The 18,048-nt window shown below is 38.5% G+C and overlaps 2 long non-coding RNA genes across 2 annotated transcripts; both read left to right on the top strand.

Moving 5' to 3' along the window:
• The first annotated feature begins 1,452 nt into the window (after positions 1–1,452).
• On the top strand, positions 1,453–4,437 carry LOC129778231 (uncharacterized). The gene is made up of 5 exons (XR_008743405.1): positions 1,453–1,768; positions 1,822–3,586; positions 3,642–3,792; positions 3,848–4,017; positions 4,078–4,437. It is a non-coding gene; the product is annotated as an uncharacterized LOC129778231 (long non-coding RNA).
• Positions 4,438–13,065: 8,628 nt separating this feature from the next.
• LOC129778237 (uncharacterized) lies at positions 13,066–14,916 on the top strand. Its single transcript, XR_008743409.1, has 4 exons — positions 13,066–13,194; positions 13,256–13,366; positions 13,427–13,713; positions 13,773–14,916. It is a non-coding gene; the product is annotated as an uncharacterized LOC129778237 (long non-coding RNA).
• Positions 14,917–18,048: the final 3,132 nt, after the last annotated feature.

Here is an 18,048-nt window from a genome sequence, read left to right as displayed (position 1 = left end):
AATCACTTTGGTGAAACTGCATTATAAAATTATTTGTGTACGAATGCCGCAATCGATAGTCGACTCTAATTTGCGCTGGGTAATTTCCTCGGAGGACTCGATTCCTCCTTTGAACATTAATAATCTCTTTCTGGCAAAACGATGTGGTATGAATCACATTATTTGAATGATAGAATGAAGAAGTTTTCTGCCAATTTCCTTCAACCTCCGAACGTATCTTTCTCCCGTTTGTCGTTTTCGCGTTCGCTAATCCTTTCTCACAACACCCATTTCTCGTTTGAGAAATTGTTGAGTAAACATTGTTTGCCAGTGCGCGTAGAGCGGGAATTCCTAAAGATTCATTGCACCTCTAATAAATTGCCGAAAGACATTCGCATTCTTACGTTCATTACATTCTTACATTCTTACGTTGATCGCACTTGATTGAAAAAATCCAAAACGAAATGTATTTGGTCGCAGCATTATATGAGTAGAAAGCAAATAATCGCTTGAAAATGACTTGATTTTCGCGATGTGAAACATTTTCCGTTTTGCATGTTATGCATCCAATATTGGATACGAAAATTTCCACTGATGGGCTAAAAAAATATTCAGAAGCTTTCCTGTTAATTGCGATTGATTGAAAAATAACAAAACCAAATGTATTTGGTTGCAGTGTTATATGGATAGAAAACATTAAAATAAACTCTTTCGCATGAATGTATTTTTCAATTCCCAGGGGAACTGGCAGATTATTTTTCAGCAACGATGATAGCAACGAGAATTCTGCGCGTGTATGTGTGTATGTGTGTGTGTGTGTGGCGGCTGCTCCGATGTTTCAAGCGGAACCGTGGCATCACTCTCCTCCTGATGGATTCCCTTTTGGCCTTAGGTGCACAAACAGGCTCTTGGTGACACCGTTCATCAGCGTTTTCATGATAAACGAAATTAGCTTCACAACAACAGCGACAACATGCTCCAATCGCTGTTCAATCATAACTGAGTGGGTTTAGGAGCGGCGCTCGCTTATATACCGATTGGTGATTTCAATAGCCTGTTTTGAAAGCAATTTTAAGACTATTGAAACAAGTTTTTGGATCAAAAAGTAACAAGTATATGACGCGTAGACATTTTATCTTTCAAATGAAGTGTTTATCATACCATTTCGTTCAGTTGTTTAAGAGCTATTAACGCTCAAAATCTCGGTCTCCAGCGTAACGCTTTCGTTCTCGAAACATTGGTTTTACACCCCGGTATAGAAATGAAAGACGTAGTCCTACGTCAAAACTCAAAAAATATGTTTTCTTCGTCTTTATTCACCCTTATTCTCATTTACGGCCGTATCCGTATATTGATTCGTCGGATACGATACGTCGTCAAAGAAAAAGCTATCCTCATTTACGGCCGTATTTCTGTGTACTAGATTCATTTTGGTAAACTGTTTTATCGACATCGATGAAAGATGTTTTTTTATTTTTTCACTTCTGTTTTGTTTTCATTTGAGATTCCTACATTGGGTACAGTTTTTGTCTGGAAAAAACGGAAATTCCCGGTTTTCTGAGTGGTCCGCAAACATTTTACTGTGCGAATATCGATGGCCAAATTATTCAGGTTATTCCATAACAGCACGATTGATTCAATGTGACAACGAATCGATGATATGTGAATGGAATCCGCCGGATGATGAGTGCATTAGTGTAGTCGCGTGAAATTCATGTCAGCTTGCGTGTGTAACTGCATGCGACATTCATTATATCGAAATTGAAGCAGGCAAGTCGGAGCACAAGAGGTATGAAACGGCCAATTGTACATGTTCACAATAATAACATTCTTTTCCCTCAGCACTGTCACATTCAGTCTTGAACGAAAGCTCCAGCCGTTCGGAACCATTCGGCAGCGGTTTTCTCAAATGTCAACCTGAAGGAAGTAAATCATATGTGCTCACTTAATGCCGGAGCGTATCAGGACAGTTTGGCTCTTGCAACCGAATATTCAATTATTCTTGGTACAATTAATGAAATTCAAAACTTACACATTCGAACGGTATAAATGGGACCTGGAAGCTTCTCAATAGTTTGGTGTTATAACGGGGCGAATGGATCTTCAGGACTCGAGTGGTCTGACTCCTTCGAGACAGAGCGCGTCAACTCAGACGACAAATGTAACTTACTCGAGCAACATGGCACTGCTTAAGCCAGGAGCCAGTAGTGCCGAGTTTGGTCAAGAAGTTGAAATTCACAATCTACTTATCATCGATCAGAATACGTTCGAGTTGCTACATGCACATCAATTCATGCAAACGGAGTATACTATGTCACTGATTCCGGCGAAGTTGGGTAACGACTCGAATACTTATTGCATCGTCGGAACAGCACTGGTACATCAAGCGGAACCGGAACCCAAAGTAGGAAGGATTATCATCTATCACTACGCGGATGGAGCCCTCACTCAAGTTAGCGAGAAGGGAATCAAGGGAGCGTGCTATTCTCTCATTGAGTTTAACCGTCGTGTATAGGGCTCTTGCTACACATACATGCAGAGCATGTGTTGGGCACACATTCGCTTGTTTACATTCGTAGTGTCTATGCAGCAGAAGCGGATTTTTATCAATCGGCGTTCTTGTAGATGATTTAAATAGAGTTACGGTCATTCTAATAGTGCATAGAGCTAACATGAACTTTGTGAAACAGTTAGGCAAGCTATTTTATGAACAAGAGTTTTTGTGTAACGCATATTATTTAGTTTACTAGCACCTATTTCGCGATGTTCATTGAGCGACTCTCCCATTAGATTGGAATCGAAAAATTGGCAGAAAAAGGATTATCAACATTTTCGCACCTAGATCAAAGTCACAGAGTCTCGAGCTCACGTTTGAATGCTTCCTTGTATTTCCATGAATTGGTCAATCGATGGATTTTTTCCGTTTCCGATAAATTTTCTTATAAACGTATTTAGCTTCTCCGCAGAGCATTCGGGTACTCGGAAATCATATCTGAGAGTTGGTTGATATTTCAGGCTGAAAATGTCCTTAATTTCAACATAATCAACTGCTTTTTTGGCGGAACTAGCCGCCGATTAAGGATATCTGCACACGAATATTCATTATAGTTTATTCTTTCACGAGACCAGCAAAAAGCTTAAAACCTAAATGGGAGCACACTTCACCTAATCCGGCTATACAATCGCAATGTGCAGTTTGCACTATTTCTGTGAAAATTTTTGAATAATCAATCTGCTTCCATTGATATGAATCATGGCCAAAACAGAAATTTCTATTTTTCCCCGTGTGTATGGCTTTGACGCTAAAAGTAAATATTTTTATGTGAAGAAACATATATTCGCATGTTATTCATATAGATTAGCGCGTAATCTTTATAACTATTTCGCTAAAATAATTATTTAAACAAAGCTCAATCTTGTCGCTCCATATAATTCCTATGGAGCGATCACTTTTGCCTGCCCAACAGATCACTAATACATATGCACGCTGCAAGCGCCCTATTAGCTAGCATCAATTCAACTGTACGATTGTATGAGTGGACTGATGATAAGAATTTGCGACTTGAATGTAACCATTTCAATAACGTGTTGGCATATAAAACCAAGGGTAAACAAGATTAATGCAATCACTTGGATTCCTCAGAGTAATGATGTTTTTGCAGGCGACTTCATTTTGGTGGGTGATTTGATGCGATCTGTCACGCTGGAGGTAATTTTGAGGAGATCGCTCGCGACTATTAACCAAATTGGATGACAGTGATTTCCTCGGGCGGATAACAGAACAATCTATTTGTTTGCCTGAAAGATGGCTAAGTAGGATTTCCGTATCTCTGTTTATAATACGAACAATTTTTGTTTTTATTTGAAGGGCCGCAGCAACGGACGACGAACGATAGCAAGTACCAAAGGTTGCTCAATGCGATCTCGGTGATATGGTGAATGTATTCCGCCACGGTTCGCTCGTGATGCAAAACTTTGGTGAGCGAACGACGGCGACAACGGGTTGTGTGCTATTTGGCATAGTCAGCGATGCAATTGGTCTGGTCACACAAATACCACCCGATTATTATGAATTATGAATTTTTTCGAATATTACAGGGAAATTTGACTGACACAATCAAATCTGTTGAAAATTGCAGATCGACGTGGATGGAACTAAGAAGGAAGCGGCCGTACATGATATAATCAAGATTATAGAAGACCTAACATGGATACATTAGGATGTCTAGTGTTGATCATTATTATTGAATGGATGCTATCAGCTGTTTTCAGGTTGACAAAACGAGAAGTTACAATTTTTTCTAAAAAAGTTGATTAATAAATCAACTCATTCAAAGAGAGATGTTCGAACAGGCTGCTGGACGAAGATCGAGCAAGCTCATGAATTTCAGCAATGGTCGCGAAAAATAATTTCATGTTTGTAGGGTAATAAAGAAATTTCAGTGAACGTATTGTTTACTACACATTATTTTAATTCAAATAGTCATGAATTGGAGAAATATTAAAATATGTTATGGGATACAATTTATATTTCATTCAAAGTAATCAGGTATACCTATGAGGTTGGATATTTCCTAGCGTTCGTATTTTCTCATCGGACTTGACACTTTCAAGTGTCAAATCATATTCTGAAGAAATGTCGACCCTACGAATTAATAAATAAGTTAGTGATCTTGGAATTCGATCATATTACTTATTCTTTTTCGACAGCTTCTTTCGCTCAAGCTGATCCTGCAGCGCGATGCCCTTCTTGAACTCTTCCTCAAGCGAACGTATTATGCCACCACCACCGTGGCTTTCATCACTGAGCAGAACTGAAAGACCAGTTGTACCCGCAGATGACAACAGGAAAATGTTGCTGCTGTTGGTGCAACTGAAGCTGGTGGTGGTTTCCCACTAAAGCATATGTGGATTGGAATGGGTGACCATTTGGGCGAATAGGTGCCACCACTATCGTCCGGACCCTCCTGAGACTAACGCTATCGAAAACTATCGAAACCTCCATCACTTGTGTTGTATCCAGAATCGAAGTGAGCACGTCTGTTCCGGGTACCGTCCAACAGGCTACCGGAGGAATTTTTCGTCGAGCGCCGACCTCCGTAAGGCAGTTTTTAGGCAATATACAAGATGCTAACGCTTGGTTTTGCAGAAAATATTTAGCGATTGTAGTGTCAAAAAATAACAAAGCGAAAAAAAATTAACATTCGTTTCTATAATTTACAATCGTCTTATAATAATAAACTTGATGGGAAAACCTAACGACAAATCAATCGGTGCAATTTTGCAGAATATAAATTAGATAGTGAGAATTTGTATCGAAATTCCGCTTGCATAAAAAATATAACAATGATGGAACGAAGCACGTTATTAAGAAAAACCACAAACATATAAAAATACAATCATGAGGAACGGTAATATATAGTACAAAAGACGGGTGGGTAATGTCGGGGACATAACCGGAGTGACGTAGGACTATACAAAGGGGACAGCTTTTGTTAAATATATATTTTAAATACAGTCAACTCTCCCTAACTCGATATCCAAAGGGACCATCGAGTTAGGGAGGTATCGAGATACAGAACATTTTTTCCTAATTTTTTTTATGTCTCAAATTGTCATATATTAGGGTAAGTGTCCCAATTATGGTATGAATTTGAATTTTTGATTCATTCCCTTAAAGTGAAAAAACACCTTTCTCATATAAAAAAAATATTTTTTCCAGAATCTTTCAGGAGGTGATAGACGGTTAAATTTCACGAAAAAAATCCTTCTACGCATATGTTAGAATTTCAACGATGACAGACTTATAGAACTTTTTCTTTGTTTCGGATTCTGTCTGATTCTGATTCTGGCTCAAACTGACTCTACATTGAAAAGTATGCTACGTAATCCGATTTTGTTGCTTTCATTTGAAAGATGAGAAAATTTAGTACAGGATATAGTAGTGGAACATCTAAATTAGTGGATTAAACATTTTTGAAGTGGAAAATTTAATAGTTTTTTTTTTATTTGTAATTATTAATGTATGTATGAATCAACAGATTCATACTAAACTTGATTGTTTCTATCAATTAAATTAAAGCTCTCTAACCTCTCTACAATTTGTTCTTTGACGCCCAACTTCTATCTCTCTTAATTTCGCTGCAATATCGATATAAACAATTCCTGATGAAGATTCAGTCAAAATCTTCAAAAATCGCGATTTTTAACCCACTGTACTTATAAAAGCCACTTAAATTTCACCTTAATGCTGAAAGGTTAATTTTTTTTCTTGAAATTATTCATATTTGAATTATAAAAAAAACTTTTTTTTTCAAACTGTATACAATCGAGTCCTAAATTTTACCTAATCGAATCATATATAATCGAGTTTGTATATAATCGAGTCCGACTTGCATGAGGCACTAGGTTAACAAAGAAAATATTGATTAAGTATGTTACTCAAACTGAATTGTAACGATCACGCAGGAACTGTTCAATCACAAAGAAATGTTCGAATAGTTTCACAGGAACATTTTCAGTTGATTTCAATATTCCGGACATATTCTTCAGGTTTGATTAAACGTTCGAATTAACATCTCAATAGAACTACTATCTTCAGCGTTTTTCTCAGGTTTTTCAACACTTTCCAGTATATCGGTATCTGGCATCAGATCACAGCAAATCACGTTTTGGTCCCTTTTGCACTAATTATTAAAAGACATTGAGCAATCGAACGGTATTGTACCGTCGACATTGCTCACGACACATTAATTATGCCAGCGGAATATCACTCCCGTCCATGTTGGTTGTGCTTTAAAGTTAGGATTTCCCAGTTTCTGGACAAACTCTCAAGCCATATCCCGAAGAATAGAAGAGGGGTAAATTATTTTGTCTAGCTTGACAAGACAAAAATTCATTGACCGGTCCAGCTTCTCGATTCTGACCAACCTTATATGCTTTTGGTCTAGATACAATTTTCCATTCCGATTCCATTTTTACTTTAGTTTGAGTAGTGTTGATACCGCACTTTGTGCAATACTGAAATTATTTGCAGCTTCAGACCCCTTCCGTCCATATTTTTCGACCTGCTCGATGATGCTCAAACCTTGCGCAATGGTTAGCGTTTTGATTGTTCGCTTGAAAGGTTTCTCGTGGTTTTCCATACTTGAAAAGAAACCGTTTGATGACACGAACACTCCGTCTTCACTTTCAAGGGCAATTGAAATCTGAGGTAATAACGCACAAAAACATGTACGCGAAAATCAATCGAGTTAGGGAGGTGAAAATCCATGGAAAAATGAATCAAATCACATCGAGTAAGAGAGGCATCAAGTTAGGGAGGTATCGTGTTATGGAGAGAAGAATGCTTGTTAAATCGAAGGTGCCATGAAATCCATCGAGTTAGGGAAAATATCGAGATACAGAACATCGAGTTAGGGAGAGTTGACTGTATATTGTTTTATTAGCTTCTCCTACGTGAATACCTACCTATCTACCTGAATAATGGATTAGATTACTGTTTACTCTTTATGAATATGTTGATGGTTCTGAAAAGAACCTTTGGTGTTGTATTTTTGTTATCACTCGATATTCCCATCTTGTTCGGTTAAACCTTCCTGTTTAGCTATTGCGTTTGCCACTCGCCACAGCTTTCACAGTTGGAAAATTTCTTCCCATCCAGCTTTTTTTTATTTAAATCGTTTATTTTTACAGGCTCAGTTACATAGGTTTAAAGGAGCCGAACTCCTTACTGTATTACTAGTATATAAACATTTTTCCTTAATTCTAATGTAAATAATATAGGAAACCGATTACTCGCGGTCCCATCCAGCTTGTGACATGTTGTTCAGTAAATTACATTTAATGCGACGTGCCGGAGAAACATTTTGCCACTCACTGAAACGAATTGTTGCCTTGATGAGCGCCGAACCGAAGCTGCTCTGTTCTTGATGTGGGTTTTCTGATTGTCGTGAGCAGCTTTGCAAGCCAACTCGAGCACTCCGACGGCCGAAGCTCTATAATCGCTGTTAGGTATACTGGTGCTCCGGGACCTAGTTACGGCCTAGTTACCCTTGCGGAGCAATCAGTGAATGCGACCAACAGGGAATTGGAGAACTGCACGGTTCGAGTGAGACTTTGCCTTTTCCTTAACTTGTCCTCCTTTGTTACGTCCACGATGCCGATGCCGTACAACCACACGGGTTTACGGTTTGAAAGAAAATAAGATATTTTTTTGGGGTCCGCGTGTTTTATACTCTAGCGGTACACACTCACAGGATAGAGACAAATCGGCAGACTCAGCCAGAGGGGCGAGTCCAACGAGACGAACAAATGAGCGTTAAAAGGGAGCGATGGCAAAAAAATACATTCATTACGATTTGTTGTGAAAAAGACGCACCACGCTAGATATGGGTTACAGACTAGGGGGGCGTTGCTGATTAATGGTCAGCTGCATCCCAATAGGAAGTATCCCGTGTCGGGCACACGTACAGAGCATCGAAGACTGCGACATACCAATTATGAGAACACTTGTAATACTAACCTCGAGTCAACCGCGAGTAATCGGTTACATATTACTAACATAGTCTAAGCAAACATTGTCAAAATATTGAACTCCCGGCCCCGTTAGGCTGACGCCATATGAGCTTTAATAAAATATATATTTTGGATAAAAAAAAATCACGATTTGTTCGCTCGTTGGATTCACATGCAGGCTAAAAAGGGTCCTTTTCAGGATCACAAAATTATCTTCAATCTAAAGAGTTTATTGTTTTGTTATCACTCGATATCCCCATCTTATTCGGCTAAACCTTCCTGTTTAGCGATTTGTTGCCACTCGCCACAGCTTTCACAGTTGGAAAATTTCTTCCCATCCAGCTTTGTGACATGTTGTACAGTAAATTACATTCAATGCGACGTGCCGAAGCGCCACTCAGTGTCGCATTGGAGGGCGATTTTAACCTGTAATTGAACATTTGCGATGACAGTGGTACAGTGTCGACTTTCAATGTGGGATCATAATTTGGATCTCTATGTTTACAAAAATGTCCAACTAAATAAGTCGCATTACATGTCCGTCCAATTAGCTAAATGTCGAACTAATTGTAAATTACTGTACTTTCAATCTGGAAACAATTTAAGAATTGGTGAAAATTGAATAATCAGGAAAGTCCCCAACTATCAATAAGCTCAGAACAACTGCCAAATTCACATACTCATCAGATCCTGGCAAACAAATTATGAAAAAATCAATTTGTGTTTTATTATTATTTTGGATAATGTTTTAGAAAGCATTGAACTGTATTTCCTAAACTCTTTTTTTTGAAGGATTAATGGCCCTGAAAAGCGCCTTGTTTTATGGAATGGTTCCAATTTAGAAAACTTAGTACTCGTGGTTTTGAAAACGCCTGGTTTTCGAACGCCCTCGATGCCGCCTTGTTCTGGATTTGCCACCAAAGCAGTTTGTATAAAGGACAAACTTTTTTCTTCTGCTACCAGCTGCCGTTTTGCGATTGCGTTTACCACTCGCCACTCGCTGCAACTGCCTGTTGTCTTGATGTCCACCGAACCGAATGTGTTCTGTTCCGAATGCGGGTTTTCTTATCGTCGCGAGCAGCTTTGCCAGCTAACTCGATCACTTCGGCGGCCGAAACTATATACGCCGGCTAGGTGGACTGGTGCACTGGTACTAACGCGCTCGGCCTAGCTACCCTTGCGGGGAACTCCAGATCAACACGGTTCGAGCGGGATTTTGCCTTTCCCTTCATTTTCCTCCTTTACCATGTCCAGACATGACTGCTTGGGTTGGTTTGTTGATGTGTTGTGATGCGAAACGATGTGGTGTACGATTTGAATGAGAATGATCGTTACGGAAGGAAGGAAGGTATTGTATTATAGAGACTTGTTGTTCAGTAAATTACATTTAATGCGACGTGCCGGAGAAACATTGTCAAAATATTGAACTCCCGGCCCCGTTAGGCTGACGCCATATGAGCTTTAATAAAATATATATTTTGGATAAAAAAAAATCACGATTTGTTCGCTCGTTGGATTCACATGCAGGCTAAAAAGGGTCCTTTTCAGGATCACAAAATTATCTTCAATCTAAAGAGTTTATTGTTTTGTTATCACTCGATATCCCCATCTTATTCGGCTAAACCTTCCTGTTTAGCGATTTGTTGCCACTCGCCACAGCTTTCACAGTTGGAAAATTTCTTCCCATCCAGCTTTGTGACATGTTGTACAGTAAATTACATTCAATGCGACGTGCCGAAGCGCCACTCAGTGTCGCATTGGAGGCGATTTTAACCTGTAATTGAACATTTGCGATGACAGTGGTACAGTGTCGACTTTCAATGTGGGATCATAATTTGGATCTCTATGTTTACAAAAATGTCCAACTAAATAAGTCGCATTACATGTCCGTCCAATTAGCTAAATGTCGAACTAATTGTAAATTACTGTACTTTCAATCTGGAAACAATTTAAGAATTGGTGAAAATTGAATAATCAGGAAAGTCCCCAACTATCAATAAGCTCAGAACAACTGCCAAATTCACATACTCATCAGATCCTGGCAAACAAATTATGAAAAAATCAATTTGTGTTTTATTATTATTTTGGATAATGTTTTAGAAAGCATTGAACTGTATTTCCTAAACTCTTTTTTTTGAAGGATTAATGGCCCTGAAAAGCGCCTTGTTTTATGGAATGGTTCCAATTTAGAAAACTTAGTACTCGTGGTTTTGAAAACGCCTGGTTTTCGAACGCCCTCGATGCCGCCTTGTTCTGGATTTGCCACCAAAGCAGTTTGTATAAAGGACAAACTTTTTTCTTCTGCTACCAGCTGCCGTTTTGCGATTGCGTTTACCACTCGCCACTCGCTGCAACTGCCTGTTGTCTTGATGTCCACCGAACCGAATGTGTTCTGTTCCGAATGCGGGTTTTCTTATCGTCGCGAGCAGCTTTGCCAGCTAACTCGATCACTTCGGCGGCCGAAACTATATACGCCGGCTAGGTGGACTGGTGCACTGGTACTAACGCGCTCGGCCTAGCTACCCTTGCGGGGAACTCCAGATCAACACGGTTCGAGCGGGATTTTGCCTTTCCCTTCATTTTCCTCCTTTACCATGTCCAGACATGACTGCTTGGGTTGGTTTGTTGATGTGTTGTGATGCGAAACGATGTGGTGTACGATTTGAATGAGAATGATCGTTACGGAAGGAAGGAAGGTATTGTATTATAGAGACTTTAAACTTTTGCAGTTCATTCGTCTCTAGCCTTGAGAAAGGCCCTTTAAAAACTCTACTCTACTCTACTCCAGCGCTACCACCTCCGCCCTCTTGCCTTGAGAAAGGCACTCGACGATGTTGTCCAGTCGGTGTCCACACAAAGAATGATCGTTACGGCAGCGGGGCGGGGATTTTTAAGCTGACTGGCTGGTAGAGAATTACGCATGTGTGAGACTGCGACCAATGTTTCGTTAATTTTTTTCTTTTTCCTTTCCAATCGTGCTTCATTCTATTTCGCTGCTGCTCTGGTTGCCCGTTTTGGTCGGTACGATTTGAGGAGCACAAAATGGACCAATCAAAAATGGGCACATAGTGCATTTGGACAATGCTTGATATTTCACAATTATTCAATTATTTATCTCAAGAAAAATGAAATGTTATTCGTTATGATAGATGCGTAGATATATTTCCTATTAATTGATGCAAAAACCTTTGCGATCTATTGAGAAATGCTCGAGTTATAAGCGTTCCAAATCTTGCATTTTTTCCTACTTGTTCAGTGCCTAGATTTCCATTTCACCCCCTATATCTTCCGGTTAGACGTAGCCCTACGTCAAAACATCATTAAATTTGAATGTTGCAAAATATAACCATTTCTGCACTGTTCTCCAGTTCTGCACAGCATCCAGTTCTCTCGTAACATGTAAGAATTGATCTGTAGAATTCGATGTTTCCTAAGAAGTTCTAGCGCTTATGGGACCACGTTCCTGTTGACACAATTTTTGCGTGACGGAGAGTAGTTGCTCCTGCAGTCGGCTTTGCAGAGAAATATGTACCATTAGGATATTTGTCACCGGTCGGTTAGTAGTTTGACTAAGAACCAAAAAACTTCGTTGCATGTTTAGACGAATCGATTGTACGAATTGCTGCACAACTGTATTTGGTTCACCGTTGTTAATCACAGCGGTAGCGGCAGCAATTCGACTGTTCTGATCACAAAGCGCCTTGCGTTGATTCTGCAGTTTTTTACGGAGTAAAGCGTTCTGCATTATGGATTGGGTATGGAACTGAAGCTCACGTTGGGATGGATAACGCGGCTGTTGGGTTGATTTGTGCTGTTATTGCATTTGTTTTGTTATATTCTCAACATTGTTTTTCATGAGCATTCGGCGCAAAATATCAGTCTGTTGGTTTTTGGTGAGAATTTCATTAAAAATTGTTGCTGAGCAATTATTTTATTGTTGACTTGATTTTGTGCTAGCATGTCGACGGATCGATTGGCGAGGCGTTGATTGAGGCATCTTCATCGAATCCACAAAGTTCGAGTGTGTCCAGGCGAAAGGTAGGTCCTGCCGACACCCATTCTGGCTCTTCCTCGTTTCCTTTATCTTGGTGTCGTTGTTCACCTGCACTTATGTAGTTTTTCACAGTAACATGTTGGTTCCGGTGGCTGAACTCGTAATAGCGACGGAACCTGGCTGCAAATTTTTACACAATAAGGTCATCTACTGCTACCGGACGGCGGTTGCATAGCAGGGATTTTGTCAATGCCAAATACCGACTAGTCGTATAGCGAATAGGGCGAACACACACGCATTGCATGTCCGATAGTATGATAGCCGACAAACCGCAATTAGAATAGCTGGATCTTGTTCCTCTAGCGGATGATTATCTGTGTTCAACAATTTCGAACAATCATGTTATTCAGAGTACAAATCGTCCGGACATGTTTTAAAAAATCTCACCAGCTTTATATCTTGTTTTTATTGAGCCGCACAAATAAAAACCGCAATAATAAACTCCAACGTTCAGATAACTTTGTATCATAAATTAAACACGTTCGATACGTAAACACCAAGGTGCTATACTATAGGTGGACCGCAATGTCAAAATTGCTGTTCGGCCATTGCTCGTGAAAAAACAAATTTGTTTACAAAACATATCATATCTTTTGGTGACAAATGCATTCGTCGGCAAAATAGCTGCTCGCGCTTTACTGTAGGTAGGTAATTTTCTGGATTTTTTCGTATAACAATTTCTCATAATTGCTTCTACTTTTTCAGATATCTACAATCAGCGGTCGAATTAAAAACAGTGCAGAAGGATGTTTTGAGTATATTTTACCTTCTAGCCGCGCAATCAATGCTTTTCTTTCCAAGCAAGCAGCGTTTTTCGTATGTGGTTTTATTGAGAATTTAAAAGAGATTGTTAATTTTTTTTTGTTTTATCACCAGGGCAAAAGCATGAAATAGAATCGTACGTGGTAGAATTTATCGGCACAATCTGATCAAGGACGGAGGCATCATCAAACGGAAACTACGCGAAAAACTTTTCGAAGAGATAAAACTGCGCCGCAACACTCGTGTCAAAATGGACGAGTTGGGCTGGGTGCTGATGAACCACGATTTGATAACACGTAATGAGCCAATTCATGCCAATGGTAATCGACCAAATCATTTTGAATTGAACATGGAGCGGTTGCGAAACCTACTGGAGCAGCATGAACAGAACAATCACGCTGGTAGGTCGGTTTGATATATTTATTCCGCTAAAGAATGATTATATTTGTTGATTTTTCAGAGTTGACTTCCAAAAAGCAAAACAAATTCCTGCGTATGCTGGATGCAATTTTGAAAACGACAAAGTTTTGAAGGAAATTAAAGAGATGGTAGCGGCGAATCGACTTCTATCGGAAATTCGTTATGTGACTACGGTGGAACGTATGCTGAAACACAATTTGGACCCCTCTTTGCGCTGCTGCTTTGTATGCCGAGAGTATTTCCGCACTGCCGATGAGTATACCAGTCATTTCGAAAAATTGCACGGTGAGAAATTTCTTATTGTTGCGGCGGTGGATCGATTTCAGACTAGTCAAAAGTTCAACGTTCTACATCACTACAATGCCCTTAATCCGGTGACAATATTCACGATTTGCAACGTATACCACACAGCCCTAATAAAATAAAAACAAGAAAAGACGGGTCTAATATTTTATAATAAAGAACAAATCTACCACTTTCCACGAAAATCGGAGAACCACTATATCGGTTCGACATGGAAATAATACTGATACATATAAGACAGAAAAAAAGGTTTAACTTTCGAATTCAACATCCTATATTTCCTCGTACCATTAAGTTCATGGCGCATTTGATGTCGGTCATCGTAGCTGCTGCTATGGAAATGACGTGAGCATATACCTTGATTTTTCTGAGGTTTCCAATCCTTCGATTGGCCACAGAAAGTATCCATTTATGAAGTCTATCTCCATCTCGGGGGAAAGTGTGGTAAACAATGTCCGGGTTGTTTTTCGTTATGCGGACCTTGTTTCCGCATCCTTTTACTGCACAATAATACGGCATCTGAAGAAAATAAGATATTCACAATATAATTTTGGCATGATAGAGAACCGCGAGATGAACGATTATCTGTGGAGGAGTTGGACAACAGATTTCTTAGACTTATAGCACTTTAATCACACTCACAAGCTCTTCAAATCCTCACTGTCCCCCAAAACTATTGAATAATATGTAATATAAATACCTTATTGCAGCTCTAGTACACTATTTTTCACGAATATATATTTGCTTATTTCTTTCTTCAGTTGTTTTCCTCAGCGAGTTGATATGAAACCATAACGACACAACCAAACAAAAAGTAAACAATGCAGAAAGCTACGTCTCGCAACTCGTCTCACGTATTGTCATGAAAGTGTCAAGAACGAAACACCTATAGTTTAGCATCTTGGTAAACACCTCCTGATTGTCAACAATGTCGATAATGTAGTACACCAATAACTTGATCTAGTACGACTGTAAATTGAAAATACGACGAATTCGCGTTGACGGCGGAATGGTGTCGACATCTGGATACGACATCAGTTTGTGTGGCGCCAACTATTCTCTATCAGATTAGTCGGCCCTAAGGCAGTTTTAAATTACTAAAATTTGTATGAAATTTTTTTCTTGGCGTTATTTACCTACTACAAGTACGTTTTTCTGACCTCAATTTAAACTATTTTCTATAAATTTTCAAATATTCTCACCAAAACTTACCATTATGATATAAAATTATCTTGAGACACTATTTTTGCATGATATTTTTTCACTACTTGCAAGCAAAATTGATTTTTATTTGCATAGAGTACTAATTTGATTTGGGAAAAATTATTTTCATTCATAATTTTTATTTTGAAAGTGCGTTCATTTCTTCTGCAAACCCTTATTGTCATACCAACTCCCCCATTCCGTAATACGAAGCTCAATGCCGTCAACGCGGATGGCTCGTACGAAAACAAGGATGGGATTTGCGTACGTATCCTATTCGTTCGAAAACTATGATAAGGGTGATTATGTTTTACTAGTCATCTAATTCAGCCTCCTCAAAACAGAGTAATTTTTGATACTCCAACACAAATATCGAAATTCTAATTTTTCACTGTTATTAATTAAAAGTAAGCAACTGAATTCATGGAAGTATGAAGAGCTATAAAATAACATAAAAACGTATTAATCGATTGTGGAGTAAGAATCAGAAAGTATCATAACTGCATGCTCGAAACAAACATATTTTTTACATTTCATGCAGTTGTTGCGTGTTTTTCGGGTCTTTTATCGAAAAGAAGAATGTATAACGACCTTCTAGATAATTACCAGATGATAAAAGGTTCTGGAATATAAAGTTTGTATATTTCTAATATTCTTTGTCTCTGTATTCTTGGTAAACTAAGAATTAATACCTTATTTTAGATGGGGCATAAAAATATAATATAAAAGGATTTCTAGTAACTTCCTTTTACTTATTATTTTTAATTGCTGTGCAACGTAAGAACTTCACGACACTCATAATACCAGGGACAGACATACAGCTGTACTTGCGTTGTAAAGCGGACCTTACACGGTCAACTTTATTGACAATATGATGACATTTGAGAGCATAATGACAGCTGAACATGGCCGACGACGCAGAAATCCGGATTTTCTGATTTTCGAGCATCAATATCGTGACATTTCATATGGATGCATGATGTTGACGTTTTACCTCACGGACTTCCAGACTGAGTTGCCAGATATGAAAGCGCACATTTAATTTTTGTTAGTCTTTTTTGAGATTGCAATTTAAATTTATAAACTACTGAAATTGTAGGAATCATAAATGGAAGCTTTTGGTTTGGAAAACCGATACTTTGAATAGCAAAATACGGTACTTTTCACGATACAAATCAAAACTTCAAAGTAAACTGACAAAGTGATGGTGAGAGAGTGGATGAAACTTAACGTTTTATTCTTTGCGTCATTCTTTGCGCTAGTGAGCGGGTTGTGTGTTTCTTCACACTCCGCTATAAAATTTGGAGAATGAGAAGATCTGGGAAAATCACAGATGAAAAAAACATCATGTGTTAATTCAAGCTACAGTAGAATCCCGATTATCCGCGGAATAGTCGGGCAAACTCACCGCGATTAACGAATATCGCGATGACCCATTAAAGGACAAAAAAATGCAAACACGAAAAGAGATGTTTCAATATAAAAACTATGTTCTATCAACAGATTCTATCAACAGAAATCAATCAACTATCCATCTATAAGGTCGTGTACACCAGTGGCTAAATAATGTAAAAGCCATGACCACGACAAAAGAGCATGGGCTTACCACTCACTAACAAATTCCGGAAAGGCCTATTGATTTACTATGGAACTCGCAGTCACGAATAATCCGCAGGGCGGATCACCCGCTCGCGGATAATCGGGGTTCTACTGTCATAGTCTCATTTATGGAATAAAAACATTTGCTTGCAGATAAAATAACTTGCATATATTTTCGCAAACTAAAATAATCTGGCATCTCTGAAACTGAAAGGAACAGTCTGTATTTGTGAAACGAGTATTATGATGTATTTTTGAGAAGAAAAACCGAATTCTAAAGTGTAAATTATGAATGAAAATTAACTTTTACGAATCAAATTAGTATTCTATGTGAATGCAAATTACTTTTTTTCTGCAAGTGGTGAGAAAATCCCAAACGAAAATTATGTCTGAAATTGACGTTATATTATAATAATACATTTTAGTAGGAATATCTGAAAATTCAGGGGAAATAGGTTAAGTTAAGGTTAGGACTACGCGCTTCAACTAATTAAATAATACCAAGTAGATATTTTCATTCAAATCTTACCAACTGAAAATTGCCTTTTAGCCTTCTAATCTGATAGAGAATAGTTTGGATCCCAAACTCAAATGTCGCCACTAGCCATCGCGGATATTTTCGTTGTCTCGGGTTGAGGGCGATATTGACCGTGTAAGGTGGAAAAATATTGATTGAGGTTAGATCAGATGTTGAAAGCCTAGCTGTCACGATATTGAAGACACTTATTGTCAATCCGGTTGATCGTGTAAGGTGCCCATAAGAGTACAGCGTTGTACAGGTACTATCGTACCATGACAGACATACTTTGGTTGTACATTGTACCGCATGTCAAACTGACAATCAGGAATTTAAATCTATTGCATTCGGGTTGACGACGGAATGGTGTCGACATCTGGATACGACATTAGTTTGTGTGAGGCCAACTCTTCTCTATCAGATTAGTCGACCCTAAGGCAGTTTTCAATTATTAAAATTTGTATGAATTTTTTTTCTTGGCTTTGTTTGCCTACTAGAAGTACGTTGTTCTGACCCTAATTTAAACTATTTTCTATTAATTCCCAAATATTCTCACCAAAACTTACCATTATAATATAAAATTATATTTAGACATAATTTTTGTATGATATTTTTCACCACTTGCATGCAAAAGTGATTTTCATTTACATGGAGTACTAATTTGATTTGGGAAAAACAGGAAGTGGGTTATATC

The sequence above is a fragment of the Toxorhynchites rutilus genome, chromosome 1 (genome assembly GCF_029784135.1).
Source record: "Toxorhynchites rutilus septentrionalis strain SRP chromosome 1, ASM2978413v1, whole genome shotgun sequence".
NCBI lineage: Eukaryota > Metazoa > Arthropoda > Insecta > Diptera > Culicidae > Toxorhynchites > Toxorhynchites rutilus.
This window is presented reverse-complemented; position numbering and strand designations above follow the sequence as displayed.